Here is a 22541-nt window from a genome sequence, read left to right as displayed (position 1 = left end):
TACCATATATTGACAGGGAAGATAAACGGACCCTCGGATTTTTGGTTCAAGATTCATCACAACGTCGTCCTTAGGTCCCAAATTGGGTTTCCTGAAAATTTCATACCGCGGAAACCTAACCTAAGGAAGACGTTGTGATCAATTCTGAACCAAAAATCCGAGTGCCCGTTTATCTTCCCTGCCCATATCTCGTAAATTCTGTAGTAACTTTGGTCATCTTTTTGAAGTTTTCGCGGTCTAAAATTTTCAGGAAACTCTGTTTGGGACCTAAGCAAGACGTTGTAATGAATTTTGAACCGAAAATCTGAAGGCCCATTTAACTTCCCTTCCAATATCTGGTATATCTGGTAATATATCCCTCCTACCAAAAAATGTGTGATCTATATAACAACAAAAATTAATAGCTTTTGAACTGGTAAAACAAAAACCTTCCAAGTGACGAAATTGCCAGAGAAATATAGAGAATTTGCTTCAATATTATCTGCAAAATTATTATTTAATTATCGGAAAACAATGATGCTTGAAAATTATTATCTAGTTCACGCATACAAACTCGACAATTTTCACCCATATTATAAATTAAATGATATAAGTGATTATTTAACACATTTTAAATCAATGTAAGTTTATTGGTAATTACGTACATAAATAACCATGTTATTTCTGCTTTAATCTTAACTGCTTACAACGAAAATATGGTGCCTAGACCATAAAAATGGATTCGAAAAGTAATCATAAGTTAAGTAACAAGCAGTTAGAAGCAAATGAAGAGTCCAGGACAGCGTTGGCAACCTGATTAGAAGATATTATCGTAAGTAGCACTTAAAATTATTTTTTTTTGTCTTAAAATTATCGTATGTTGTGTTTCTATTGTTTATTATTATTATTATTATTATTATTATTATTATTATTATTATTATTATTATTATTATTATTATTATTATTATTATTATTATTATTATTATTAAGAGGAGACTAATACAAACATTTACAGCTAAAACTATATTTAAATATATGCATAGAAAACGAGATTGAAGTTTAATTATTTACAGCTTGTAAAAACAGAAATTTCTGATTTCCCTTCAACATTTTATGTGTACTTGTGAAACCTAATCTGCATCAAGTGGCTAGTAATTACTTCTTCTTGATCGAGTGGGAGTTGATCGAAATTTCAACTAACAAATTTTCACTATAGAAAGCATAAAACAGAGATGGACATTTTTTTTGTTTTGTTTTTCCTTTACATGGACTACGTGATTAAGTAAACAAATCAACTGTGATAGCATTTATAGATGTCGAGAAAGCTTCTGATAAAGTAGATTGGAATATCATGTTCAGAATATGAAAGTAAATTACAGAGACAGAAGAATAATGTACCAAGTTTACAACAACCAGACTGCTGTTATAAGAAGAGATCAAAAGGAAGCAAGAATAAGTAAAGTAAAGGAGTAAGGCAAGGATGTGAACTTTCACCTCTCCTGTTCAACGTGTATATAGAGGAGGCTATGAAAGAATTCTTCGATAAAAAACGAGAGAGGAGCAAAAGCAAATGGACAGGTTTTCAGCACAATAACGTTTGCTGGTGATAGCACAGATAGCTTAGAACGAAAAGGAAGTATTTTCAAACTTTAACGTCGAACTGAAAAAAAAAAAAAAAAAAAAAACATGCAAAATGAATATAAATAAGAAGGAAACCAAAATGATAAAGTGCATAAGAGCAGAACAGGAAAGGCAAACGTATAGTTAGTTGGAGAAAGAATCCAAAACGTTAAGACGTTCCCCTGTTTAGGAAGTATAATTTCCTCAGACGGAAGAAGTGTAAAAGACGTAAGTTCAAGAATACCGCAGGCTAAACAAGCATTGAAAAGAAAAAGAGAACTGCAAACATCAAGAAATGTGTCCTTGGACGTTCGTAAGGATTTATTAAGACCTTGACATGGAGCGTGGCACGTGGATATTGAGAAAAGCTGAAATATTCAAGCTCAAAGCATTTGAAATGTAGTGCTGGCGCAAAATGCTGCACATATCATGGACCAAAAGAAAAAAAATGAAGACGTACTATACATATACCACATTGACTTGATCCCTAGTCTTCCGTTGCAAGCGCTGCTATCGGCTGAAGGAACTCCACTCACATTATCTCGCTTAGCAACAGCTGAACCCTTATTGGCTTAACACGAGGGTGTGTGAGGGCGTGAGTTTTAGTTCGTATTTTTGCCACGGCTCAAGACATTTTGGCAGCACAATAGTAGCAAAGGAAGCTAATGAAGGCCGACAGATCATGAAGATAATAGGAAAAAGAAGAAACAACATGCTTGGCCATCTTATTCGGCACTCCAATTGGATCATCGTGTTGGTAGAGGGAAAGGCAGAAGGAAAGCCAGGAAGAGGAAGACCAGGGATAGAATATGCAGTCATCAACTTATCGATAACGACGACTACTCTTCACAAGAGCCTCAGTAACATTTGTATCCTCGTATAAGCACTCGTAGCATTTTAGAGCAAGGAATTTATGTGGTTGAAGAACTAACACAAAGATAACGGAGCCAAAAAAGAAAAAAAAAACTTCATCGTAACTTAAATATTTCTTTTCAACATAAATAATAGTTGTAATTTTCTTTTGAGCGCTGTCTTCTTACGCGTTTGGTAAAGAAATCTCTAATGTAAACTGCTTCGAAAATGAAAGTCGATATTTAAAATTTTAAAAGTAAAATTATTTATGGCAAGTCAAATTGTTATATAATTGTTGTTAACTGCAACTAGATCTTGATATTTTAAAAATCCAAATTGCAACTAAGAAGATGGTATGTATTTAGATTGCATAGCCTCAGTTCTGAATAGGTCGCTAAACTTCTAACAAAACTATTACTATTAGTGCTATACTAATATTTAGTGCTGCTAAATTATTACTATTATAATTCCAAACCATGCTATGCATAAGAGTTGGAAGTCCTCTAGAACGGCCATATCCGTCTGTCTGTGAACTGCTATCAGAGCAAAAACGATAAGAGATATCGATAAGCGGTTTTGTGCAATCGATTCAGCACCCCAATAATAGATTTTATCTTCGATAGTCCCTTATTAAAAACCGAAACTGGTTCAAATTAACCATCTCCTTCTTAAAACTTGATCGACATACAACAACAACGGTAATAGATAGCTAGAAACATTTCTCAAATACAAACACAGCTACACACACAAATACAAATTACTATCACCGTTAACATCAAGAGAGGTTGATTTATGATACTTCCTGTTTTAATTGATTGATTGATTGAAGAGTGGAAATGGAACATATTCTTAGAATGCTTAACTTATTAGAGAAAACTACTTATCGCCAGCTGTTTTGGTTTTACTCTGTAACGATCAACGTTAATATCAGAAGTTTATTTTCTGCCACTTAAGATTTTACTAGTTTTATATTAGAGAGGATATGGATAAAGAAAACCGCTTCTTATTATCCTTTATTTAATATATATATATATATATATATATATATATATATATATATAGCGATCAACGTTAAAACAGGAAGTCGTTGATTTCTGCCGCTCCTTATTTAAATATAGGGTAAAAAGAGAAGATAGTACAAATTTTTAGAACGAAAAATTGATTTAAAGATAAAAAGCGCTTCTCACTATGTTTTATATTTTTTATCCTGTTGATCGTATTGAAACTAAAAGTTGGTGTTTCTATCATTTTGAGTTTCAGTAAAGAGTTAAGGATAAAGACGAAATGTTCTCTTAGTACGTTTAATCAATTGCAGAAATCCACTTCTCGGTATAAATTACCTTTCTTGCTGTATAGTGATCAACAACGATTTATCCACACCAGAGGCGGATCCAGGGGGGCGATCAGGGCGATCTCCCCCCCCCCCAGGAGAGGAAACTTTCTTATTTTTTATATATAAATAAAACCCATCCCAAAGTTTGGAGCCCTTAAAAGTAGCAGTATGGCAACCCACCGTCCCCCCCAGAGGTCGGTTCTGGATCCGCCCCTGATCCACACACACCTAACACCCCCATCACCCCCTTAAAATTTTCGGTCAACCCCCGGAATTTCTTACAGCCCCCCAAATAGGGGAATGCAATATTATATATATTGATATTTTGTTTTTTAAAAGATTTTGAATTCTTGTGTTTAAGTTCCAATAGAATAAAACAACTAACTTTCGACAAGGTAAATTTTCAAGCAAAGCACGCAACGCAAAATTGAATGAAAATCAACCTTCACACGGCTGCGATCGTTGCAACAACGTTTGATCAGTTGATTGTCAACGATTTTACTTCGAAGTCGCACGAAGGAAGGGAAGGTCGACGGTGATTTGCTCTGGCTGAGGAAGGAAATCTAATGCAATCGTTCGTTACATTAACGAATTTGTAAGAAACGTATCAACGTGTTTAAGAAATTTCGAATTTCGCTTCAATTGGAGCTGAAGGACTTGTTACATTACACCTTATTATAATGTTTCATGGTCCGAGATTTTTGAACATCCTGTGTATATATTCCCATTTTTGTTAGTTTAGTAGAAATTTTGGAAATTTATAGAAATTTATTGTGGTACTGTAAAGTTAATTCGCAAAATTTTCATTATCTCGTCAAAGGGGTAAGATTTAAGTAGATTTCATAAAATATATATATAATAATATTCTTTTCAGAATTTTGCTTATCTAATCAAAAAATATTTCATTATTATAGAAATTAAGAGTGTATTTTGTAGTTTTCAGTGGTTTTAGTTTATTTGCAAGAGAATTGATGCGGTAAATCTTCAGAGAACTTCAAAATTTTGTTTCGTAATTTATTCAAAATTTTTAGAAATTCAGCCATAATGTCTTCCTGACACATCCCTTTCTTTCAGTAAAAATTGTCTGCTATTGGATCATCAAAAATCTCCGCTGCGTCTGAGATTAGCGGCGCCTTTGATGTTAAGTAGATAAAACTCTCGTTTTATCTTTACGTCATCAACATTAGCCAACTAGTGACCTTCTTCTTATTATCTTTTGTCTTTTACCTGGAGCAGTGCTAGAAGCTAGACGTCAAAATTTATCATCTTCTATAAAAGTGAAAAATTTAATAGTGGCAGTAGTTTAAAGTGGCATTTTGAACTTGCGTAACTTCCAGATAATGAACAAGTGATTGAAATTCCTTGTGGGATGCTCTAAGGACGGTGAAGCTAAAATAATGAATAGCGACTGACATCATCGCAGAAATTGACTAGTCCGCCATCCCAGGCGTGTAAAGCAATCATCTATCTATTTTGAGATCACCGTTCAGGTCTTTCTTTAGATCAGTGGATATATATATTCTTTAAAATATGGACCATTAAAGGTACAGTGAGAAGTATCCGTGTCTAGTAAGTAGATATCAGGTGAGCAGAGGAATCTGGAAGGAGAAAAGTCGAGCCAAATCTACTCGTTTTCACTACCCTCGCTTATGCGTATACATACCTTCGCTGACGAAGCACTCGTTAACACTCGGGCTCCCCAGCTTCGCTCTCCACTAATTCGGTTAGATAGCATCGTGCTTTTTTCGGCCACCTAGCACATGTTTTTTTTGTGACTTTTGTACTGTAGTTTCTATGCGTATGTCTGGACGCCATATTTATACGCAAGTCGTAAAAAAATTGTTAATTTTTCAACAATTGCTTATGTTGCCCCCTTCAATTTTAAGTATATCATGTGAGATATTTTCATGTCGCCCATCACAAATCGTTTAGGAAACAATAAGAATGAAATTGCTAAAAATCTAATTTTTTTAACATTTATTTCGAGTGGTGCGCCAAAAGTAAATCTGTACGACATAATGAATGGATCAGTTTCATTTTCTGTACAGTAGAGGCATACTGCTGGGAAGTTTTAGCATCATTCAAAAGATTTTACCTGTAAAATTCAGTGGTACATATAGTGCAAATGGGCTTCAGAAAATGAGAAAATTACAACTGGAATGGATAATAACCTTTTGTTCGGGAATCTAACGGCGAAAGTAAAATCACGTTAGCGGAGTGAATTTTAGTGAAGGAGTTTTCAAGATATAATGGCCTAAATTTCAGGTGATATTGAGTGTGCCGACGATATGAAATCAGCATATATGTTTCAGCAACACCTTTTAGATCAGTATAGCCTTGGGAGTAAGTTTTACAGGTGGCAAGTAGTACGAAAGAATTTACAGGTGGAATAACTGCTAACTGCACTTTTGTGTATGCCCATCGCTCGACTAGCGTCTCAACGTTGAAAGTCTTTCGAAAGCTTAAAAAAAACTAGTTAGTCGGTTATATATACAGTATGGCACTAAATTCGTTGTACAAAAGCAGAGGAGTGATTCCTGAGAGTAAAACAAACAAAAAGCTCCAATAAGCATAGGGCGAAATGTCCATCGTTTAGGTGTTATAGGCTAAACAGGAGAACAGGAGAAAATGAATTCTAAAGGCCCATAGCTCCAAAACTATGGGGCCTATTGTAGTCTGGTCAAGGCTTCACTTAGGAACTGGTATGTGCTCTATCCAAAAATACGTGTTTTAGAATCCAAAGGTACTCACGCAACAATTTTTATGGAGGTAGTTCGAGAGTACTTTATATCATAGGCCCGTAGTCAAACTCTCTCTATAAAAATTGTTGTGGAAGCACCTCAGGATTCTGAAACACGCATTTTTGGATAGGACGCATACTATTTTCTAAGTGAAGTCTTGACCCGACCAAGGTAGGTCCCATAGTTTTGGAGCTATGAACCTTTAAAATTCATTTTTTCATGATTTCGGCAGCCTATAACACGTAAACGATGGGGTTTTCGCCCTATGTTTATTGGAACATTTTTGTTTGTTTTACTCCCAGGAATCACTCCTCTACTTTTGCACAACGAATTTCACGCCATACTATATATATATATATATATATATATATATAGAGAGAGAGAGAGAGAGAGAGAGATTTGGTGGGACAAATAAATGTGCCCGGATAATGGATTCGATTAGACGTGAATGTATGTATGGAGCCACACCACGTGACGCGCATATCACGTGTAAGCACATCACCGGCTCAGATCTTTGTGCGGTCTGTGTCACCATGAGTTCAGCAGTGCTCAGGTGACGATTGCACTCACAGTGCAGAAAAGGGTGTTCGTTGTGGAGACGTGTTTGTTGTGGAGAGGTAAGTGAAAACAAGTTCGTGAAAAGAGTGTGGTCACTTGTTTGCTCATAAAGTTTATGGTGTTATCTCTCAAAGTGCCAGCAAAGAGTGCAATGCAACTATGAATCAGAAAATGGCGTCAGACAGAGTCTGTTTTGAACAAGGCAAAAAACATTCACAAAACTGTCTGAACATCTGAAATTGAGGTGATTTTTATTTATGTGGTCATTCAACATATGCATGGTAGTCATTTTCAACATCTGCAAAAAGCAGGTTATCGAACTATTTCGTTTCCTTTGCTGTGTGTATTTGTACCCTGGAACTCTCTTCTCCGGGCCACTTTTATTTGCCCCACCCTGTATATAGAATGTTTCGAAACCACAGCGAAACATAGATATCGTTTTGGGAGGTGATTCCTGACACCAAGATAAGACGAAAACTACAGGTCAACCTGGGTCCACAAACACTTCCATTCATTGCTATGCCCAGCCGAACATTAGTCGGAGAAATCCAAAACAGCCATAAGTTCTGAACAAAATGTCGGAGAGAAGTCAAGTAAAGGGAAAAGTTCATTATTTTTAGTTGTAGATTACATTAATGCACAATTCTATGTAATGTAAGTTAGAAAAACACTGTTAGAAGTCATAAAAATACACGTATTTGATTGATCTACTTTTGCCAGATCGTAGAAAATACCCTCGGAGGAGGGATTGTCCCTCCGATAGACATATTCGTTGAGTGTATGACTTATCACTTACAGAAAATACTAAAATATGCATGTTGTATGGAAGATCGCAAAATTTGTAACTGTAATTATTAAATTTTCATTGTATTTTACAGACTATCCACACTTTAATTTCTATATAATCTTTTTTTTTTCGTTTCATTACTTCTAGAATACATCCTTAATGTGTTTATATGACTGAACACATTCATCCAAGGATGTTATAAAATAAAGGATTTGTCCTTACAACAAAATGTTGAAGCCATACGTCACAGTTTCGCCATCCCTTCTCTGCCCACCCCGCCCAATAGAATTGCAATGTTTTCTAGCCAACAATCATGGCGGAAACAAAAGTAGCCAATGAGGCAATGGCAGAAACGAGACTAGCCAATCAGGCGTGCCGATGCTCGGTTGATTTTCGGCTTCATTGATTTAATAGGATGAAGATTTATATGTGGAGATCCTCTATTTTATGATATCTTTGAATTCACTATTTAAATTCCTATCATATGACTTTTAAGCTTCCTTTATTACATATGTTACCTTACTGTATTTCCTGTATTATCTTATAAAGTTCCCGTAGCAGACGTTTTGTTCATGGTTCCCTTCCACTTTTCATATCCTCCTATGCCTTGTATTAGGTAAAAGTATAGAACCAGTAAGAATTTGTGAGTAGACTTTTACGAGTTATTTACGTTCAAATGTTTGACCTTTGACCTTGATAATCAGTACTTTTGAGTCATGTGGTAGTTGGTGACGTGTTACTAAATGTGGAAACAGCACATCAGTACGTTGCTCCATTTACAAGTTATTCGGGTTAAAATATTTGACCTTAGACCTTGATGGTCAGTTGTTTTGGAACATGTAGTAGTTAATGACCCATTACTAAATGTGGAAACAGCACCTCATACGTTGCTCCATTTACGAGTTATTCAAGTTTAAATATTTGACCTTTGACCTCGATGGTCAGTACTTTTGGAACATGTAGTAATTGATGACCTGTTACTAAATGTGGAAAGACACTCTCAATACTTGCTCCGTTTACGAGTTATTCGGGTTTATATATTTGACGTTTGACCTTGATGTTTAGTACTTTTGGAACATGTAGTAGTTGATGAATCATTGCTAAATGTGAAGACGCCACCTCAATACGTTACTCCGTTCACGGGTTATTAGGGTTTAAATATTTGACCTTTGACTTCAATGGTCAGCAATTTTGGAACATGTAGAAGTTGATGACCTATTACTAAATGTTCAAACACGCCCTCAATATGTTGCTCCGTTTACGAGTTATTCGGGTTTAAATATTTGACCATTGATCTCGATGGCCAGTTGTTTAGGGACATGCAGCAGTTGGTGACCTGTAACTAAATGTGGAAACAGCACTTCAATACGTTGCTACATTTAGGAGTTATTCGGGTTTAAATATTTGACCTTTGACCTCGATGTTCAGTACTTTTGGAACATGCAATACTAGATGAATGCTTCTGTAATTTCTGTCATGTTACATAGATACTTATAAAAGGGAACGAGTCACTCATGATATTGGTTCATATTCTCTGCTGTAGTTAATAAGGGTTGTAATCTGTGCTATGTTAAATAGTGGTAAAGAAAATAGGTCATACTCTTTTATATATAGAGGGTTGCAGAAATAGGTTTTCGTAGTCTCTGTAATTTCTCGTATGTTAAAATAGGGGCTGAAAAAAGTGGTCATAAAACAGAACTAATACACCCCAATTATACTCTGTTATATTAGTAGTCTTTGATAGGTTTCATAGGAGTGCGTTCGTAGTCTCTGTGCTCATAATCTTAAGGAACTCTTGCTATGTTAAAACACTAGTGGAAAAATTAGCCAAACTCTTTTATTAGGTCTGCCACGTGTTCGTAGTCTTATGTAAATTCTGCTATTTTATATAGTGGTTGGAAGATGTGTTCATTATATTTTATTAGGTCTGCTACGTGTTCGTAGTCTGCTATGTTAAAATAGGGTTTATGAAAAAGAACTAGTACACCTCTATTATATTAGTATCGTTTCTCCTATGTTACGTAGTCTTATGTAATATGTGCTATGCTAAATAGGGGTCGAAACATAAGTCATACACTTTTAGCATATTTACCATGTTACATAGGGATTGATAAATAGGCCATACTCTTTTATACATAGTGGGTTGCGTAAATAAGTGTTCGTAGTCTCTGTGTGATTTCTGCTATGTTAAAATAAGGGTTGAAATAAGTGCTCATCAAAGGGAACGAGCACACCCCAAAAAGTGGTCATAAAAGGGAACAAGTTTACCTCTAAAATGGGGTCGATCTTCCATGGTTGGACGGTACGTGGGTCGTGGCGTATCATGCGATACTGGACTATCGAGTACCATGGATCAGGCGGGACCTGGATTACCTTCTTATCTTCCAGATCGGTAATTTTTCCTCTACTATTAGTATATAAATTACCTACCTTGGATGTTCGAAAGCTTTCCTTACTCTATGATCTTAATATAAAAAAGAAGGAATGGAATTTGTTATTAAAACAACAAACCCATATGCCAGCCTCAAGCAGCACTCACAAAAACTCTATAAAAACATTTCTATTTCCAAACACAGCCTCAAATGCCACACACTCAAGTGGATGAATATAACATATTGTAAATAGTACATTGACTCCCTCGCCATACTCCCGGTTCAATCGCCCCCTCACCCTCAGCAACCTTCACCCTCAATCGACTCCCTCGCCCTCAGCCACCCTCATCGTCAGTCGACTCCCTCACACTCACAGTTACTTTCATGTACTCAATAAACAATAACTGAGGGTAAGTATGATTTTCATTGAAGTATTTGAAATTTATATATTATAATATACGTAGATATACATTATATTGTAAGGTTCCGCTTGTCTTCACATCAAGTCTTCACATCATTTTAAAATGATGAGCATAGTGTGGTTCTAGTTTTCGTTTCATCTACACATTTCTTTAAGTATACAAAAACCGGTTCTTAAGTTGCATATTGTAACAGAAAAATAGTACATTTTTCTCGGATGTTCAATTATCACTTTATTATTTCCTAGCCAATTGTATTAGAGAATGTACTCTTCTATTTTTAATGGACGGGATTTAAAATGTTTGATTTTAGTAATTTCTCCTTCTGGCCTACTTCAGTGTGCCTTGCTTTAAAACTATTCTTATATTTAATGTAATATTGCTTTAGTTTTCATTTATAAATATTAGCATTTAGAAATATACAGTAGTTATATTTCAGATAGTATAAATTTAAACATCTCAAGAAGAAATCAGTAAAATTAAGTTGCTAAAATTCTCGTTTATTTCAAAGAATAAAAAAGGTTTCTTTATATAAATTAATGGGCTGAGAACCTATTATAGTGTCGACATGCAACACTCTTAACTGCTACTCTTGTTTGTTGGGATTTATAAACCCTAGTATTAAAATAATACATTTTTTGCTCGACATTTCTAAGAACGCACAGGTTCATTAGTTGTTAGTATATAAATTCCCTACCTTGGAAGTTCGAGGTTTCCCTACTCTATGTTCTTAATGTAAAAAAGTAAAAGGGGGCATGGAATTCGTTACTAAAACAACAAACACAAATGCCAGCCTCAAACACCACTTATAAAAATTCTATGAAAAAAAATATTTCCAAAACCAGCCTCAAATGTCAGAAATATATAAGGAAGTGTTGGTCAGCCAAGCTCCTTATACGAAATGAAACTTGTTAGTTTAACGTTCCATGGCTATGCCCTTTAGTCTAAAGGAGACGGGCGACTAATGCAAATGAATAATGGTAAAATTAAGTCCTTGTTTTCGCTCACCGAGAATCGAATCCGAGATCCTATGCACCACTGATACACACGCTAACCACTAGAGTAGCGATTAGCAGAGTTAGAAAAAAGTAACAGTAGTTTAAATTCGTATTAGTTAAAGTTGAACTAACCAGTAATTTTATTGTTATACAGGAGTGGCAAAACATGATGTGTACTGTACATTTAAACCGACAACCAAATTTTGAACTTATGAATTAAATTTAAAATACTTTAAGTTCACTGGTGAAAATGAAAAGTAAAAATATACTGCTAAACAGGCATATAGAAGCTAATACGTCAAACTATTAAATTACGTATCATCCGTTATAACGAATATTATGGAAATTGTGACATTGACAGGTCTTACAAGGAATGCTTTTCCAAGAATTACAGATCTTTTGTGACCTTTTCACCCCTTCAAGCCTTTATATACTTTGCATCACATAAAAAGAATGTGTTTTCCGCATGAATAAGTAGCTATTCCAAGAAACAAAGTGTTCTGTGATTCTAATGACTGCAAAAATGTTTATAACCTGTTTTAAATCAGATATAAATGCTATGTTATTTTTGGTTACATAAAATACGTTGTTATCTTTTCTATCTATATGACCACTCGAAAAAAATTCCTAGAGAAGGGGAAAAATGAAAATGTTCTTCAGGGAGGGAACTAAATCTTAGCCACAGTTAATATCCCTTTCACCTCCTGCGTTAATTCGTACATTAGACCAGCTGATGTTTTATGACCTAATTACGTCACTCTGTGCCAACTAGGTTGCTGCTTTGTTTGAAGTTCGCATGAAAGTGCTATTTCAACCATTTTTCAAACAAATAACTTTCAAACAAACATCGTTCAGGAATTCATTCTTGTGATGGGCATTTTTGCTAACCCTCACCCACGAACATCCTGAATCAATTCACTCATACTCACCCTCAGCCACCCTCACCCTCGGTTGACTCCCTCACCCTCAGCCACTCTCACTCTCAGTCGTCCCGCTCACCCTCACTGTCAGCCACTCTTACTCTTAATCGACTCCCACACACTTACCATCAGCCACCCTCACCCTCGATCGACTACCTTACCCTCACCCTCAGCCACCCTCATCCTCATTTGACTCCATCACCCTCAGTCACCCTTACTCGCAATTGACTCCCTCATCTTCACCCTCATGCACCCTCACTCTGAATCGACTCTCTCTACCCTCACCCTCATCAAAATGAGTAAGGGTGCCCATCTCTGCTATTCCTACTTCTACAGGCATATTCCTACTTCTTCTTTGTATGAACATAGTTATATAAATAAGTCCCACGGACAGTGTTTTATATGTATCTCACAACGATTATTAAAATTAAAACTAAATTGTCCTCCCGTTAATGCTTCTGAACTGATTACACTCCGTGCAGCTCTTCGAACGATTATGGCGTACGTGTTGATTCTGTTTTACTATAAAAAGTTTGAAATACCAAAAGTTGAAATTACTATTTTTAGCAATATTTAACTATATCATTTTTAACTATATCGTACAGTCTTTTGAACATCTTATTTGATTTCACTTTATTAAAGTTGTTTCAACTAAACAATTCTACTATATGGCTCAACCATACAATTTAGTTGAGTCAATTATATTCGTTTTTTTTCAGTGAATTTTCTACCTTTTAATATTATTAATTTATTGCAACCAGTAGTTGTAGAAGCACTACTTCAAGTTCGAGTCATTTACGTACGACTTTGTTTGCTGTCTATATGTTTTGCTGCTTCAATTTTCGCTTCACGAATCTACAATAGTGTGCCAAATGAACAACAGCAAATACAGCACTGAGTCCTTAAAATTACAAATTATGTAAATAGTTGAGTGGCAAGAATTCCAAACCAAAAAGTAAAATATATTTATGATTCTTGACATTGTAATTTTTAAATTTATGACTTCAATAATAAATGAAGAACATATAAATAGACTACTATAATTAAACACATAAATGAAGTGATACATTGTACTTTCTATATATTTCTTCTTCCTTCAGAGGGTCTGCAAATTTCGAGATTTGTAAACTGATGATATAAATATGAATCTCTTGTTATTTGTACATTCCGGAGTTACGAGTTTCCAGATTAAATCAAATTGGGAGACGGGAAACATTTTATATATGGTTCCAAAATCGGGAAATTGCTTACAATATGGGAGAGTTGATAACCCTTCATAGATCTATTGATATAAAATGGAACACAAATTGGTTGTCTCCAACTATCAATTATTTCTGAAACTTTTCGTAAGCGTCGACCCTACCTTATAATTTTAGGTCATTATTTTTTCAGTGTTTATACTTATATGTGTTTGTTAACCTGATTCTGGCTACTAATTACGATATATTTTTCTTTCTGGTATTGTATCTGTTTCACAGTATTAGCTTACAAAACAATATTTTTGAGGTTTTCTTGTTGATGTCTGATGATAAGTAAAGCAACTACTCTATAATAAGTAACACATAAATAATTAAATGAAATAGCGTGTTACAAACAAACGATACGAAATAACAACGAAATAATCAATAAGACCAGAGACACGTTTAAGCTCAGTTGAAACTCAGCTAGATATCACTACTCTTTTACACCTAGATATCACCAGAAGGTAATATTTGGTTTTGTTTCTTAACAATGATTGGTTTGTTTCAATTTTATTTGTTCCGTGGTTTTAGCATTATTATATGATTACTACGAGGTTGTGAAAATCAAGATTGAATCGCTTTAAAAATAATACTTTTTCCACAGCTCCTTCGTGAAAAAAGGTTAGCGTACGCATCTAAGGCTTGGGTGGGAGCTCATGTGGTTCAGGTTCTACATTACACTGTAGTAGGCCCATGTCTCATATAGCCTCGCTGAAGAAACACTAAACTTTAAAAATAAATTAAAATAATACTTCTTCCCTTCATCGGTAACTGGATACTGCGCGTGAATTTTATGCGCTGGTTCCCGGTGTTGAACGTTACCTAAAATAATAATTTCGGAGTTGATGTAATTTCAGTTTATGGATTGGTTCCTTTTTCATTAAGTCACGGTGGAAAAATTGATTTATTTTTTCTACTCTGCTCTTTATTGAAGACGCTGACCACACTAGACTGGAAGTGGGTTTGGATCAGATGAATCAAGACATATGAATATGAAGAACGAAAAGTGAAATGTACATTAAGCTGTTTCATGAGGTAAAATTTCATAAATTTTCGTGTAAAAGTAAGATCGAGCAAAGAACTAATGGCCATGACACTAACAAAAGGTGCCAACGACGGTTCAATAAATTTCTAATTGCAGTTTTTATACTAATGTAAAGACACTGAATTTAATTGAATTATTTTAGACATAAGCATCTATGGGCTTCCTATATAAGTTATCTAAAATGTGGAGTGTAAATACATATAAATAATCAAAATAGGAAATAATGTTTCTCCTGATTGATATGTTTGAAAATAGTTCCATTGGATTCAGGGTTCTCAAATTAGTATAAAGAGTGCGTCCAGCAATTTATCAAAGAGCGGAGAATTTTTTTTATCAATGACATGATGTTGAGTTCTTTCTATAACGATATATCTTTGTGTATCGTGGTGGCTGTCATGATTGACCAACAATATTACAGGGTTTTTCTAGTTGCTTTGAAAATCGTTTAAAATATAATTTTGTTAGTCACAACCATTTTTCAGGAGAGCATAGACAATTTGCAATTGATCATATTCAAATATCTTCTTATAGTTGTTTGGATGTTTTGAACAACGGCGTCACATAGATTTTTGAATATGGAAGGTATGAATATCCACCGACATAACATTTGTACTTTTATTATTAATATATGAGTATACTATTTGCTTAAGATATTATTTTTGTTAACCTCAGCAGACAATCGCAACTTCTGCCGTCTCAAATTGCTACCTTAGTTTTGAACTGTCGTAAAATCCTGTCATTTTAGGTGTTCGGTTCCTTTGGAAATAGAAACAGTCGTGCTATTCCATGTTAGCTATGGAGTGTCGTTGACTTTATGAAAAAGATATAAGTTCACTATGAATACTGTATACTTAGCTTGTTACTGTTTTGAGTATCCACGTCTAGGAAACATCAGGGATGACCATAGGATGACGAGTTGGCAAATAGGTTTTGATCGGTAAATACAAATTAGTTCCAAAACTATTGTTGCTTGTTGAACATGGTGGCTACACATTCTCTCCATTTGTGGTTTTATAAGAAGAGGTAATTTTCATTTGTTTGTTTGTTTCAATACACTATCATATGTGTGAATACCATTAGGCAGTTTGCTCATCGGTGAGGCTTGGTTGTGATATCAATTGCAAATATGTATCATTTCATTCTGAAACCAGGCGACAGTGATTCCTGTTAAAAAGATCTTATCTCTACTCATGTCCTTCTATTTTGTTTGAACATCACTTCAACATATTATCACAACAGCGAAAGTGTGCTGGCATCCAAGCCAATCCCAACACCTAATGTTTGGTAAATTATTTCAGGTAATCACAACCTCGTCTGCATACCACAGTGGAATGCTTGCTCCAGTATCTACTTCATCTACATTTTGCATGCGTTCAGTGTTTCTACAAAACAGCTTCTGATATAACCCTGAAATTTCGGTTTACCAAACCAGTCTAAACCAGTTGGTTATTTAGGAGTGGAGAGTATTGCAATCTGAGCAAAAAGTCTTTAAACTCAGTACCTTCGTTTAGACTTCCAAACTATGCTATGCGTAAGAGTTGAAAGTCTTATAGAATGGTTTTGTGTGTTGGTTCGTTTGTCAATAGGTATTTGAGGAAAATGGTAGACCTATCGAGATGCCGTTTGTAGCAGTTAATTTAGCGTCCCATGAGTAGGGTCCATGTCCTCTGTTAGTCCTTTTCTCAAACCAGAAATGGTCCTATTATCAATTTTCATTTTCAATGTTTGTCACCATAAAAATAAACAGTAACATATAATGAGAAGCGTTTTTCTTTGATCGATTCATCAACTAAAGGCAACATACTATGACTGTCCACAACACTCTACCGGAAACAAAAGTTGTTTAAATTTATTATTACTTCCGATATCAATGCTCATTTCCACACAGTCAAAACAATCTGAAATATTTTTCTTGCAAAAAATCATTTTGGAATGAATAGGTTCCGCTTTTCTCTCAACCTTCTATCCAATTGTAATTGGTGCAAATTAACCATTTCCAGTTTCATTATTTATCGCCATAGAATAGAAATGGTATTGTATAACGACAAGCTTCTCTCGGCTAACTATTCAAAGTCGAAAAAGAACATAACATCCCAACCTGCAATGCTATACCAAAACCGAAGTGATTGACACTTAGGCGCCCGAAGTGGAGAGGGAGGGGTCCTGGTCTCCAGGCTCGCGGAAATGTATACGTAATATAGCAAACCACGTATATTAAATAGCACAAATACCAGACGTAATATACCAAGCATGGAGATGGGCCGCCTAGAAAATTTTCTTCCTCCCCCATGAATGACAATGACTACTGCTTCCGGTTTCAATAGTGGTTTCCACAGAACATGCAGTATTTTGCAATCCCTTCGGCTTATTAAGAGTAGGTTCTTTTACTTCCCTTAATCCTTTATTCAATTCGTAAATGATTCAAATTATCGATTTCCAGTGTCAATATTCATGGTCATAGAACAAGAGTGACGGATAGCTAGTCATGGATTTTTGATATGAATTTAATATCTGAGAAACATGTTCTATTTGTGATATTCTTTAAGTATTGCAACTAATAGCTGTTGATATACTGCTTCAAGTTTGAGTATTGAAATTGCAAGTTTGGAAGTTTACTGCGTTTTTACACTATAAAATGGAATCCCAATTTTATACTACGTACTACTTTCTCTGCTGGCTACATAACAAAGACAAGATACAGAACTTATTGGATGTGGGTCAGGGTATATCGAGAAAGAAAATTCGAAATGCTAAGGTGGCCATTTGTGACCAAAAGAAAGTCTAACTTCTTTCATATTTTTTAGAGGTTGTTTAGGTGACGCGCATCGATTTTGAAGTTTCGGTTATGGAACATGCACAATAATTTCACAAAAATGTCATTATTTGACTATTGTATGTATTTTTTGCATTTTTGTTGTGTTTATGACAAATATATTAAATTCGTGCCTCATGGTTTCCTATGCTGTTTCGTTATACTTTTGGTCAAAAAGTGTCAATTTTAGGCTGAAAATGTCTTTTTCATTTGATGTTTTGCAATTGGTTTTGACTTTGAGTTTTACTCAAAAATTTTCCGACATAAAAAATAAATGAAAGATTTGAATTTCTATTTGCTAGCAGTTCCTCAATTGCTGTCTTGCAAATCGCTCATTTTTATAACTAATTACGCTTTTAAAATAACGCAGCAATCACCTTGAACAGATTGCTGGACTGCCAAGACCACGCCCCTACTCACCCCAAATTATGTTCAAAAATATGATTTTACTAAGGGGTAGGCCAAGATTTTGTTCTCGTTTTCACTAGGACTTCATAGTTACTTTTTGTTCGAAATGTCGGCATAGGCTCTTTAGATTCCAGTTTCGCTTGGATGTAGTCATGACGTATGCTGACGCCGATGACGGAAGAAGGGCTTCTGTGATGAATTTCACAAGTCAGTCTGAGCCTTGGGTATGCTATTTTTTCAATATAAGCGTCGACTTCTTGATTTGTAATATTATTGGTCAACGGAGGTTCGTGGAGGAATCATGAAGCGTAATTATTGATGCCATAGCATTGCTCTGCTTTAAAAGTGATGGTTGAAAATAAGAGTGTGAAGTTTTTTGTCTTTTTTCAATTCGCTTGCTTCATTCATTCCTTACCAACCAAGGTTTCTTATGAGTTTTGGGCGCTTATGAAAGCAAGCAGGCTATTTATAGGATGGGCGAAGGCTGCATTTTGTTAAATGACCCTATCAATGAGATCCCTCATGTGAAGTAGAATAATTCCGGACAAATTAATGTTATTCCAGAAGTGTCGTGCTTCATTAGTTATCGATGATTCCTTCTTGATCCCAAACCACACCGTTGATTACATCTTCCTTAAGTACGTTGCAATAAGCTGCACTTGTTCAGAGTGGTAGGGCATGCTTACATACAGCCGCAGCACTTGGTGTACCGTCGTTACAACCGCAACTGGACAAGTGATTCGGTAATCTTCCTCGCAGGTCTTTATAGACAAACAGATATTGAAAATATATTGTTGGTTCGTGCTTAAATGTGTTTCAAGAAATCTACTCGTAACGGTTAACTCTTACATGCCGAGTGCTCCGGCTGCATGTAAGCATGCCCCACTCCCTCTGAATAACTGCAGCTTATTGCAACGTTTATAATCAGGATATAAGCACCGGTGTTGTTTTGGATCAAGCAAGAACACTGGTCCGCATGGGTATTGTTGTTTTGAAAATTTCAGGTGGATTACATGTTTCTGAAATCGCTCATTCAGAATCTGGGATTAGTTGTTTGCTATCATCCTAGAATTAGTAGCAATTCATTAATTACGCTCGAACCTGTTAGTATCTGTTTGCTCTGTAGTTCATCAAGCGCTCCCTATATAGCAGCAGTGCGTCTGTAAGCAATTATACAGCTGATGTAGGTATAACGGAAGAAAATTAGTTATAATTTTAGTCCATATAATTGATATTTATTTTTATCTATAATTTACATATACTGTTAAAACGTGCATAACAATGTAGCAGACAATTTCTGGTATAAATTCTTTGGAGGTCATAGATTGATTTTTTTTTTATGTATCAACAAATCAACTTGCGTAACATTAGGATTTTTCAAGTTGATTTGTTGATACATAAAAAAAATATATAACGAAATTTACAACTCAAATTTTCGAACCTAAAATTTCAAACCAAAATTTTCGAACTGAAAGATTAAAGTTTCGAACAAAAAATAATTCGAAATGTTCATACAAACTTTTTGAAAAAAAATAAGCAGAGGTTTGAAAGTGATCACTTAATTAGATTACACCTTAAAAATAAACGGTTTACAACAAATGAACGTTTTCGACTACATTTGCAATCTTAAAATTCAAAGTGTAAAATTAATGATTGGATTACAAGGTCGAACTAGAAGTTAGAGGTAGGGATTAACCAATTTTGGGCAAAGGTACTTTTCATCAATAACTATCCTCTATTCAAGTTTTATAGTCATAAAAGTTTATCATTTCAGATGACGAGAAAACTCCATAAAATTTTAAAAAAAGAATGATCTCTTTGGTCATAACTCATTTCATAAGGCATAACCATAGCCGTTTACTGATTTTAAAATTTCAATTGTCTTGAAGAAATATTTGGGACTAAGTTTTTGAGACGATGAACCGTTTGGTAAGGCATAGCCGAATCGAGACATTGATATTGCTTGAAATGAAGTTTAATCAAGCTTTATCTCATCAGCACCCTCTAGCTTACGAACCGTTGTAGTGAACTGTAACCTTTTATTTGCTTCAGATCAACGTCGACGTGGTGAGCTAGTTGGAAAGCCATAATCGGACTTTTATCGTATCATCTTGGAAACACGCAAAGCTTCTTAGAACGGTTATAGGCGTTAGGCTACGTGAAAACCCGAATCCCTACAACAGCACAAACATAAACGCATATTTTCAAGACCTTGAATCGAATAAAACAAGCGTGCATTGTTCCTGAATAAGCATAAGCAAAATTTCTATAGGTCAAAATTTCAACTGGAGAGATCGACAACTCATTCAAAACTTGTACATAGGACGAGTGAAGTTGCGCTTGAATGAAGGTGAAACCAACAGTGTGGAGATTGGAAGAGGAATCAGACAAGGATGTGGTTTGTCGCCCCAATTATTCAATAGAGGCATTTACAGTGAATGTTTAATGAAGGAAGCATTAATGAGAATTGGAGGTTTCAAGATTGGAGGGCAAATCATTAACAGGATCAGGTATGCAGATGATACAGGTATAATAGCTAAAACCAAAGGAGGACTACAGGAGATGATTGACAAAATAGTGACCCTGGAAAACTGTATGGAATGGAAATTAACATCGAAAAGTTTAAAGTCATGAGATATATTCGTCACGCCCTTACGGATCAGAGTAGAACAAAGAAGTCGATAATTTCAAGTATCTGCGAGGTATTTTGACGAGAGACGCTTACCGCACCAAAGAGATCAGGTCAAGAATAGAAATAGCTAAAGAAGCATTCAACAAGAAACGATTGCTCGTAAGTAGTAAGCTCAATATTGGACTTAAGAAGAAGTATGTCAAGTGCTATATATGGAGCATTGGACTGTATGGTTCAGAGACTCGGACATTACGGAAGTTAAAGAAGAAATACTTAGAGAGCTTCGAAATGTGGTTTTGGAGAAGGATGGAGAAGATAAAATAGACAGAGATAGCAACAAACGAAAATGTTTTAAAACGGATGGGAGAGGAGAGGACACTTCTAGCCACCGTTATTCGTAAAAAAGACAATTGGATTGGACACATCTTGTCTTCTTCACAGCACCATAGAAGGAAAGAATGAAGGGAAGCGAGGAATAGGAGGAAGAAGTACCACAGTTGATCGATGATTTGAGAAATAGAAGAAAATATTGGAAGTTAAAAGAGGAAGCTGAAGATCGACAAAAGTGGAAGAAACATTTCCAGGCCGAAATGTAAAATTTAAAAAAAAATCTCATTTATCCCAGGACCTAAAGAAAGGCAGAATACTTAATAATAATAATAATAATAATAATAAAAATAATAATAATAATAACCATTTCTTAAAGTACAATGTTTAGATGTTATATTCAATCTCATCCTAGTTGTATTCGATATCCAGAACAGCTGTATCTCCCTTTAAACATTTTACCACATATAATTTGAATTGTAAACTAACAACTTGTTATCTCAGTAACAAACTCTAACCCTTTGGGCTCAGCCATCAGAAATTCTTAAAACTTAAGCGCATATGAATATTCAACTTTATTATTTATCTACAAATTCATCAGCATATTTCAAAATATATCTGCATCGGAGAAGGATATCGTTTCAGATGATACTTAAATGCATTACAACATACACCCTAAAAAATGGTATAGTTGGCATAACCATTAAATGGTTAATAATACCAGAATAGTATTGCTTATATAGGGACAGCTATGCTTATGGCCAGTAATAGCATACAGGTATGGCTATTAAATCCGGGTTATTGTTACCATACATATGTGCAATAGTATCATATTTCTGTATTGTAAATTTAACTATAATCGGAGTTAATAGTCAATATTACCATGCAGATTACAATACAGCTACATCCCAACTATACCTTTATAGCTCTGCCTACAATACCATATTCGTTCGAATACTATACCGTATAGGTATTGCAAAGATACTAGATGGTTGGACAACAGGTGGACAACCATACCGTATAGTCATTGTAACCATTATATATTGTTGTATTTGCAAGACTAAATTACAGTACCTACAATACCCTATGGCTATTTTAACAATACTGTCTTATTGAGACAACCATATAGCAGGGTAGGTGCACCAAATTTTATACTTGATGTAACCATACTATATTGCTGTAGTTGCAATATGATATGACTATATCTACAATACGGTATGGCTATGTGAACAAGAACGTCTTGTTGAAGCAGCCATGTAAGATGGTAGATGGAACAACCTGCATAGGTACTATAACCATATTATATTGCTATGGTAGCCATGCCGTATTGTAATATTGAAGATAAAGTATGTTTGCTGTTACCATGCTAGATTGTTGACAGAACAATCTAGCATAGTGTGTGGAACAATTTCGGAATTGTTATAGAAACAACACGCATAAACACACCACCTTGATTCTGCTTCATATTAAACTTCACAGAAGATAAGACAAAGGTAT

General features: G+C 35.1%; 1 long non-coding RNA gene across 1 annotated transcript in view; it reads left to right on the top strand.

The window, feature by feature from the left end:
• LOC145663166 (uncharacterized) overlaps nucleotides 1–22541 on the top strand; it is a 663151-nt gene that overhangs the window by 97921 nt on the left and 542689 nt on the right. The window lies entirely within an intron of this gene.

The sequence above is a fragment of the Thermobia domestica genome, chromosome 10 (assembly GCF_964235325.1).
Source record: "Thermobia domestica chromosome 10, izTheDome1.hap1.1, whole genome shotgun sequence".
Taxonomy (NCBI): domain Eukaryota; kingdom Metazoa; phylum Arthropoda; class Insecta; order Zygentoma; family Lepismatidae; genus Thermobia; species Thermobia domestica.
This window is presented reverse-complemented; position numbering and strand designations above follow the sequence as displayed.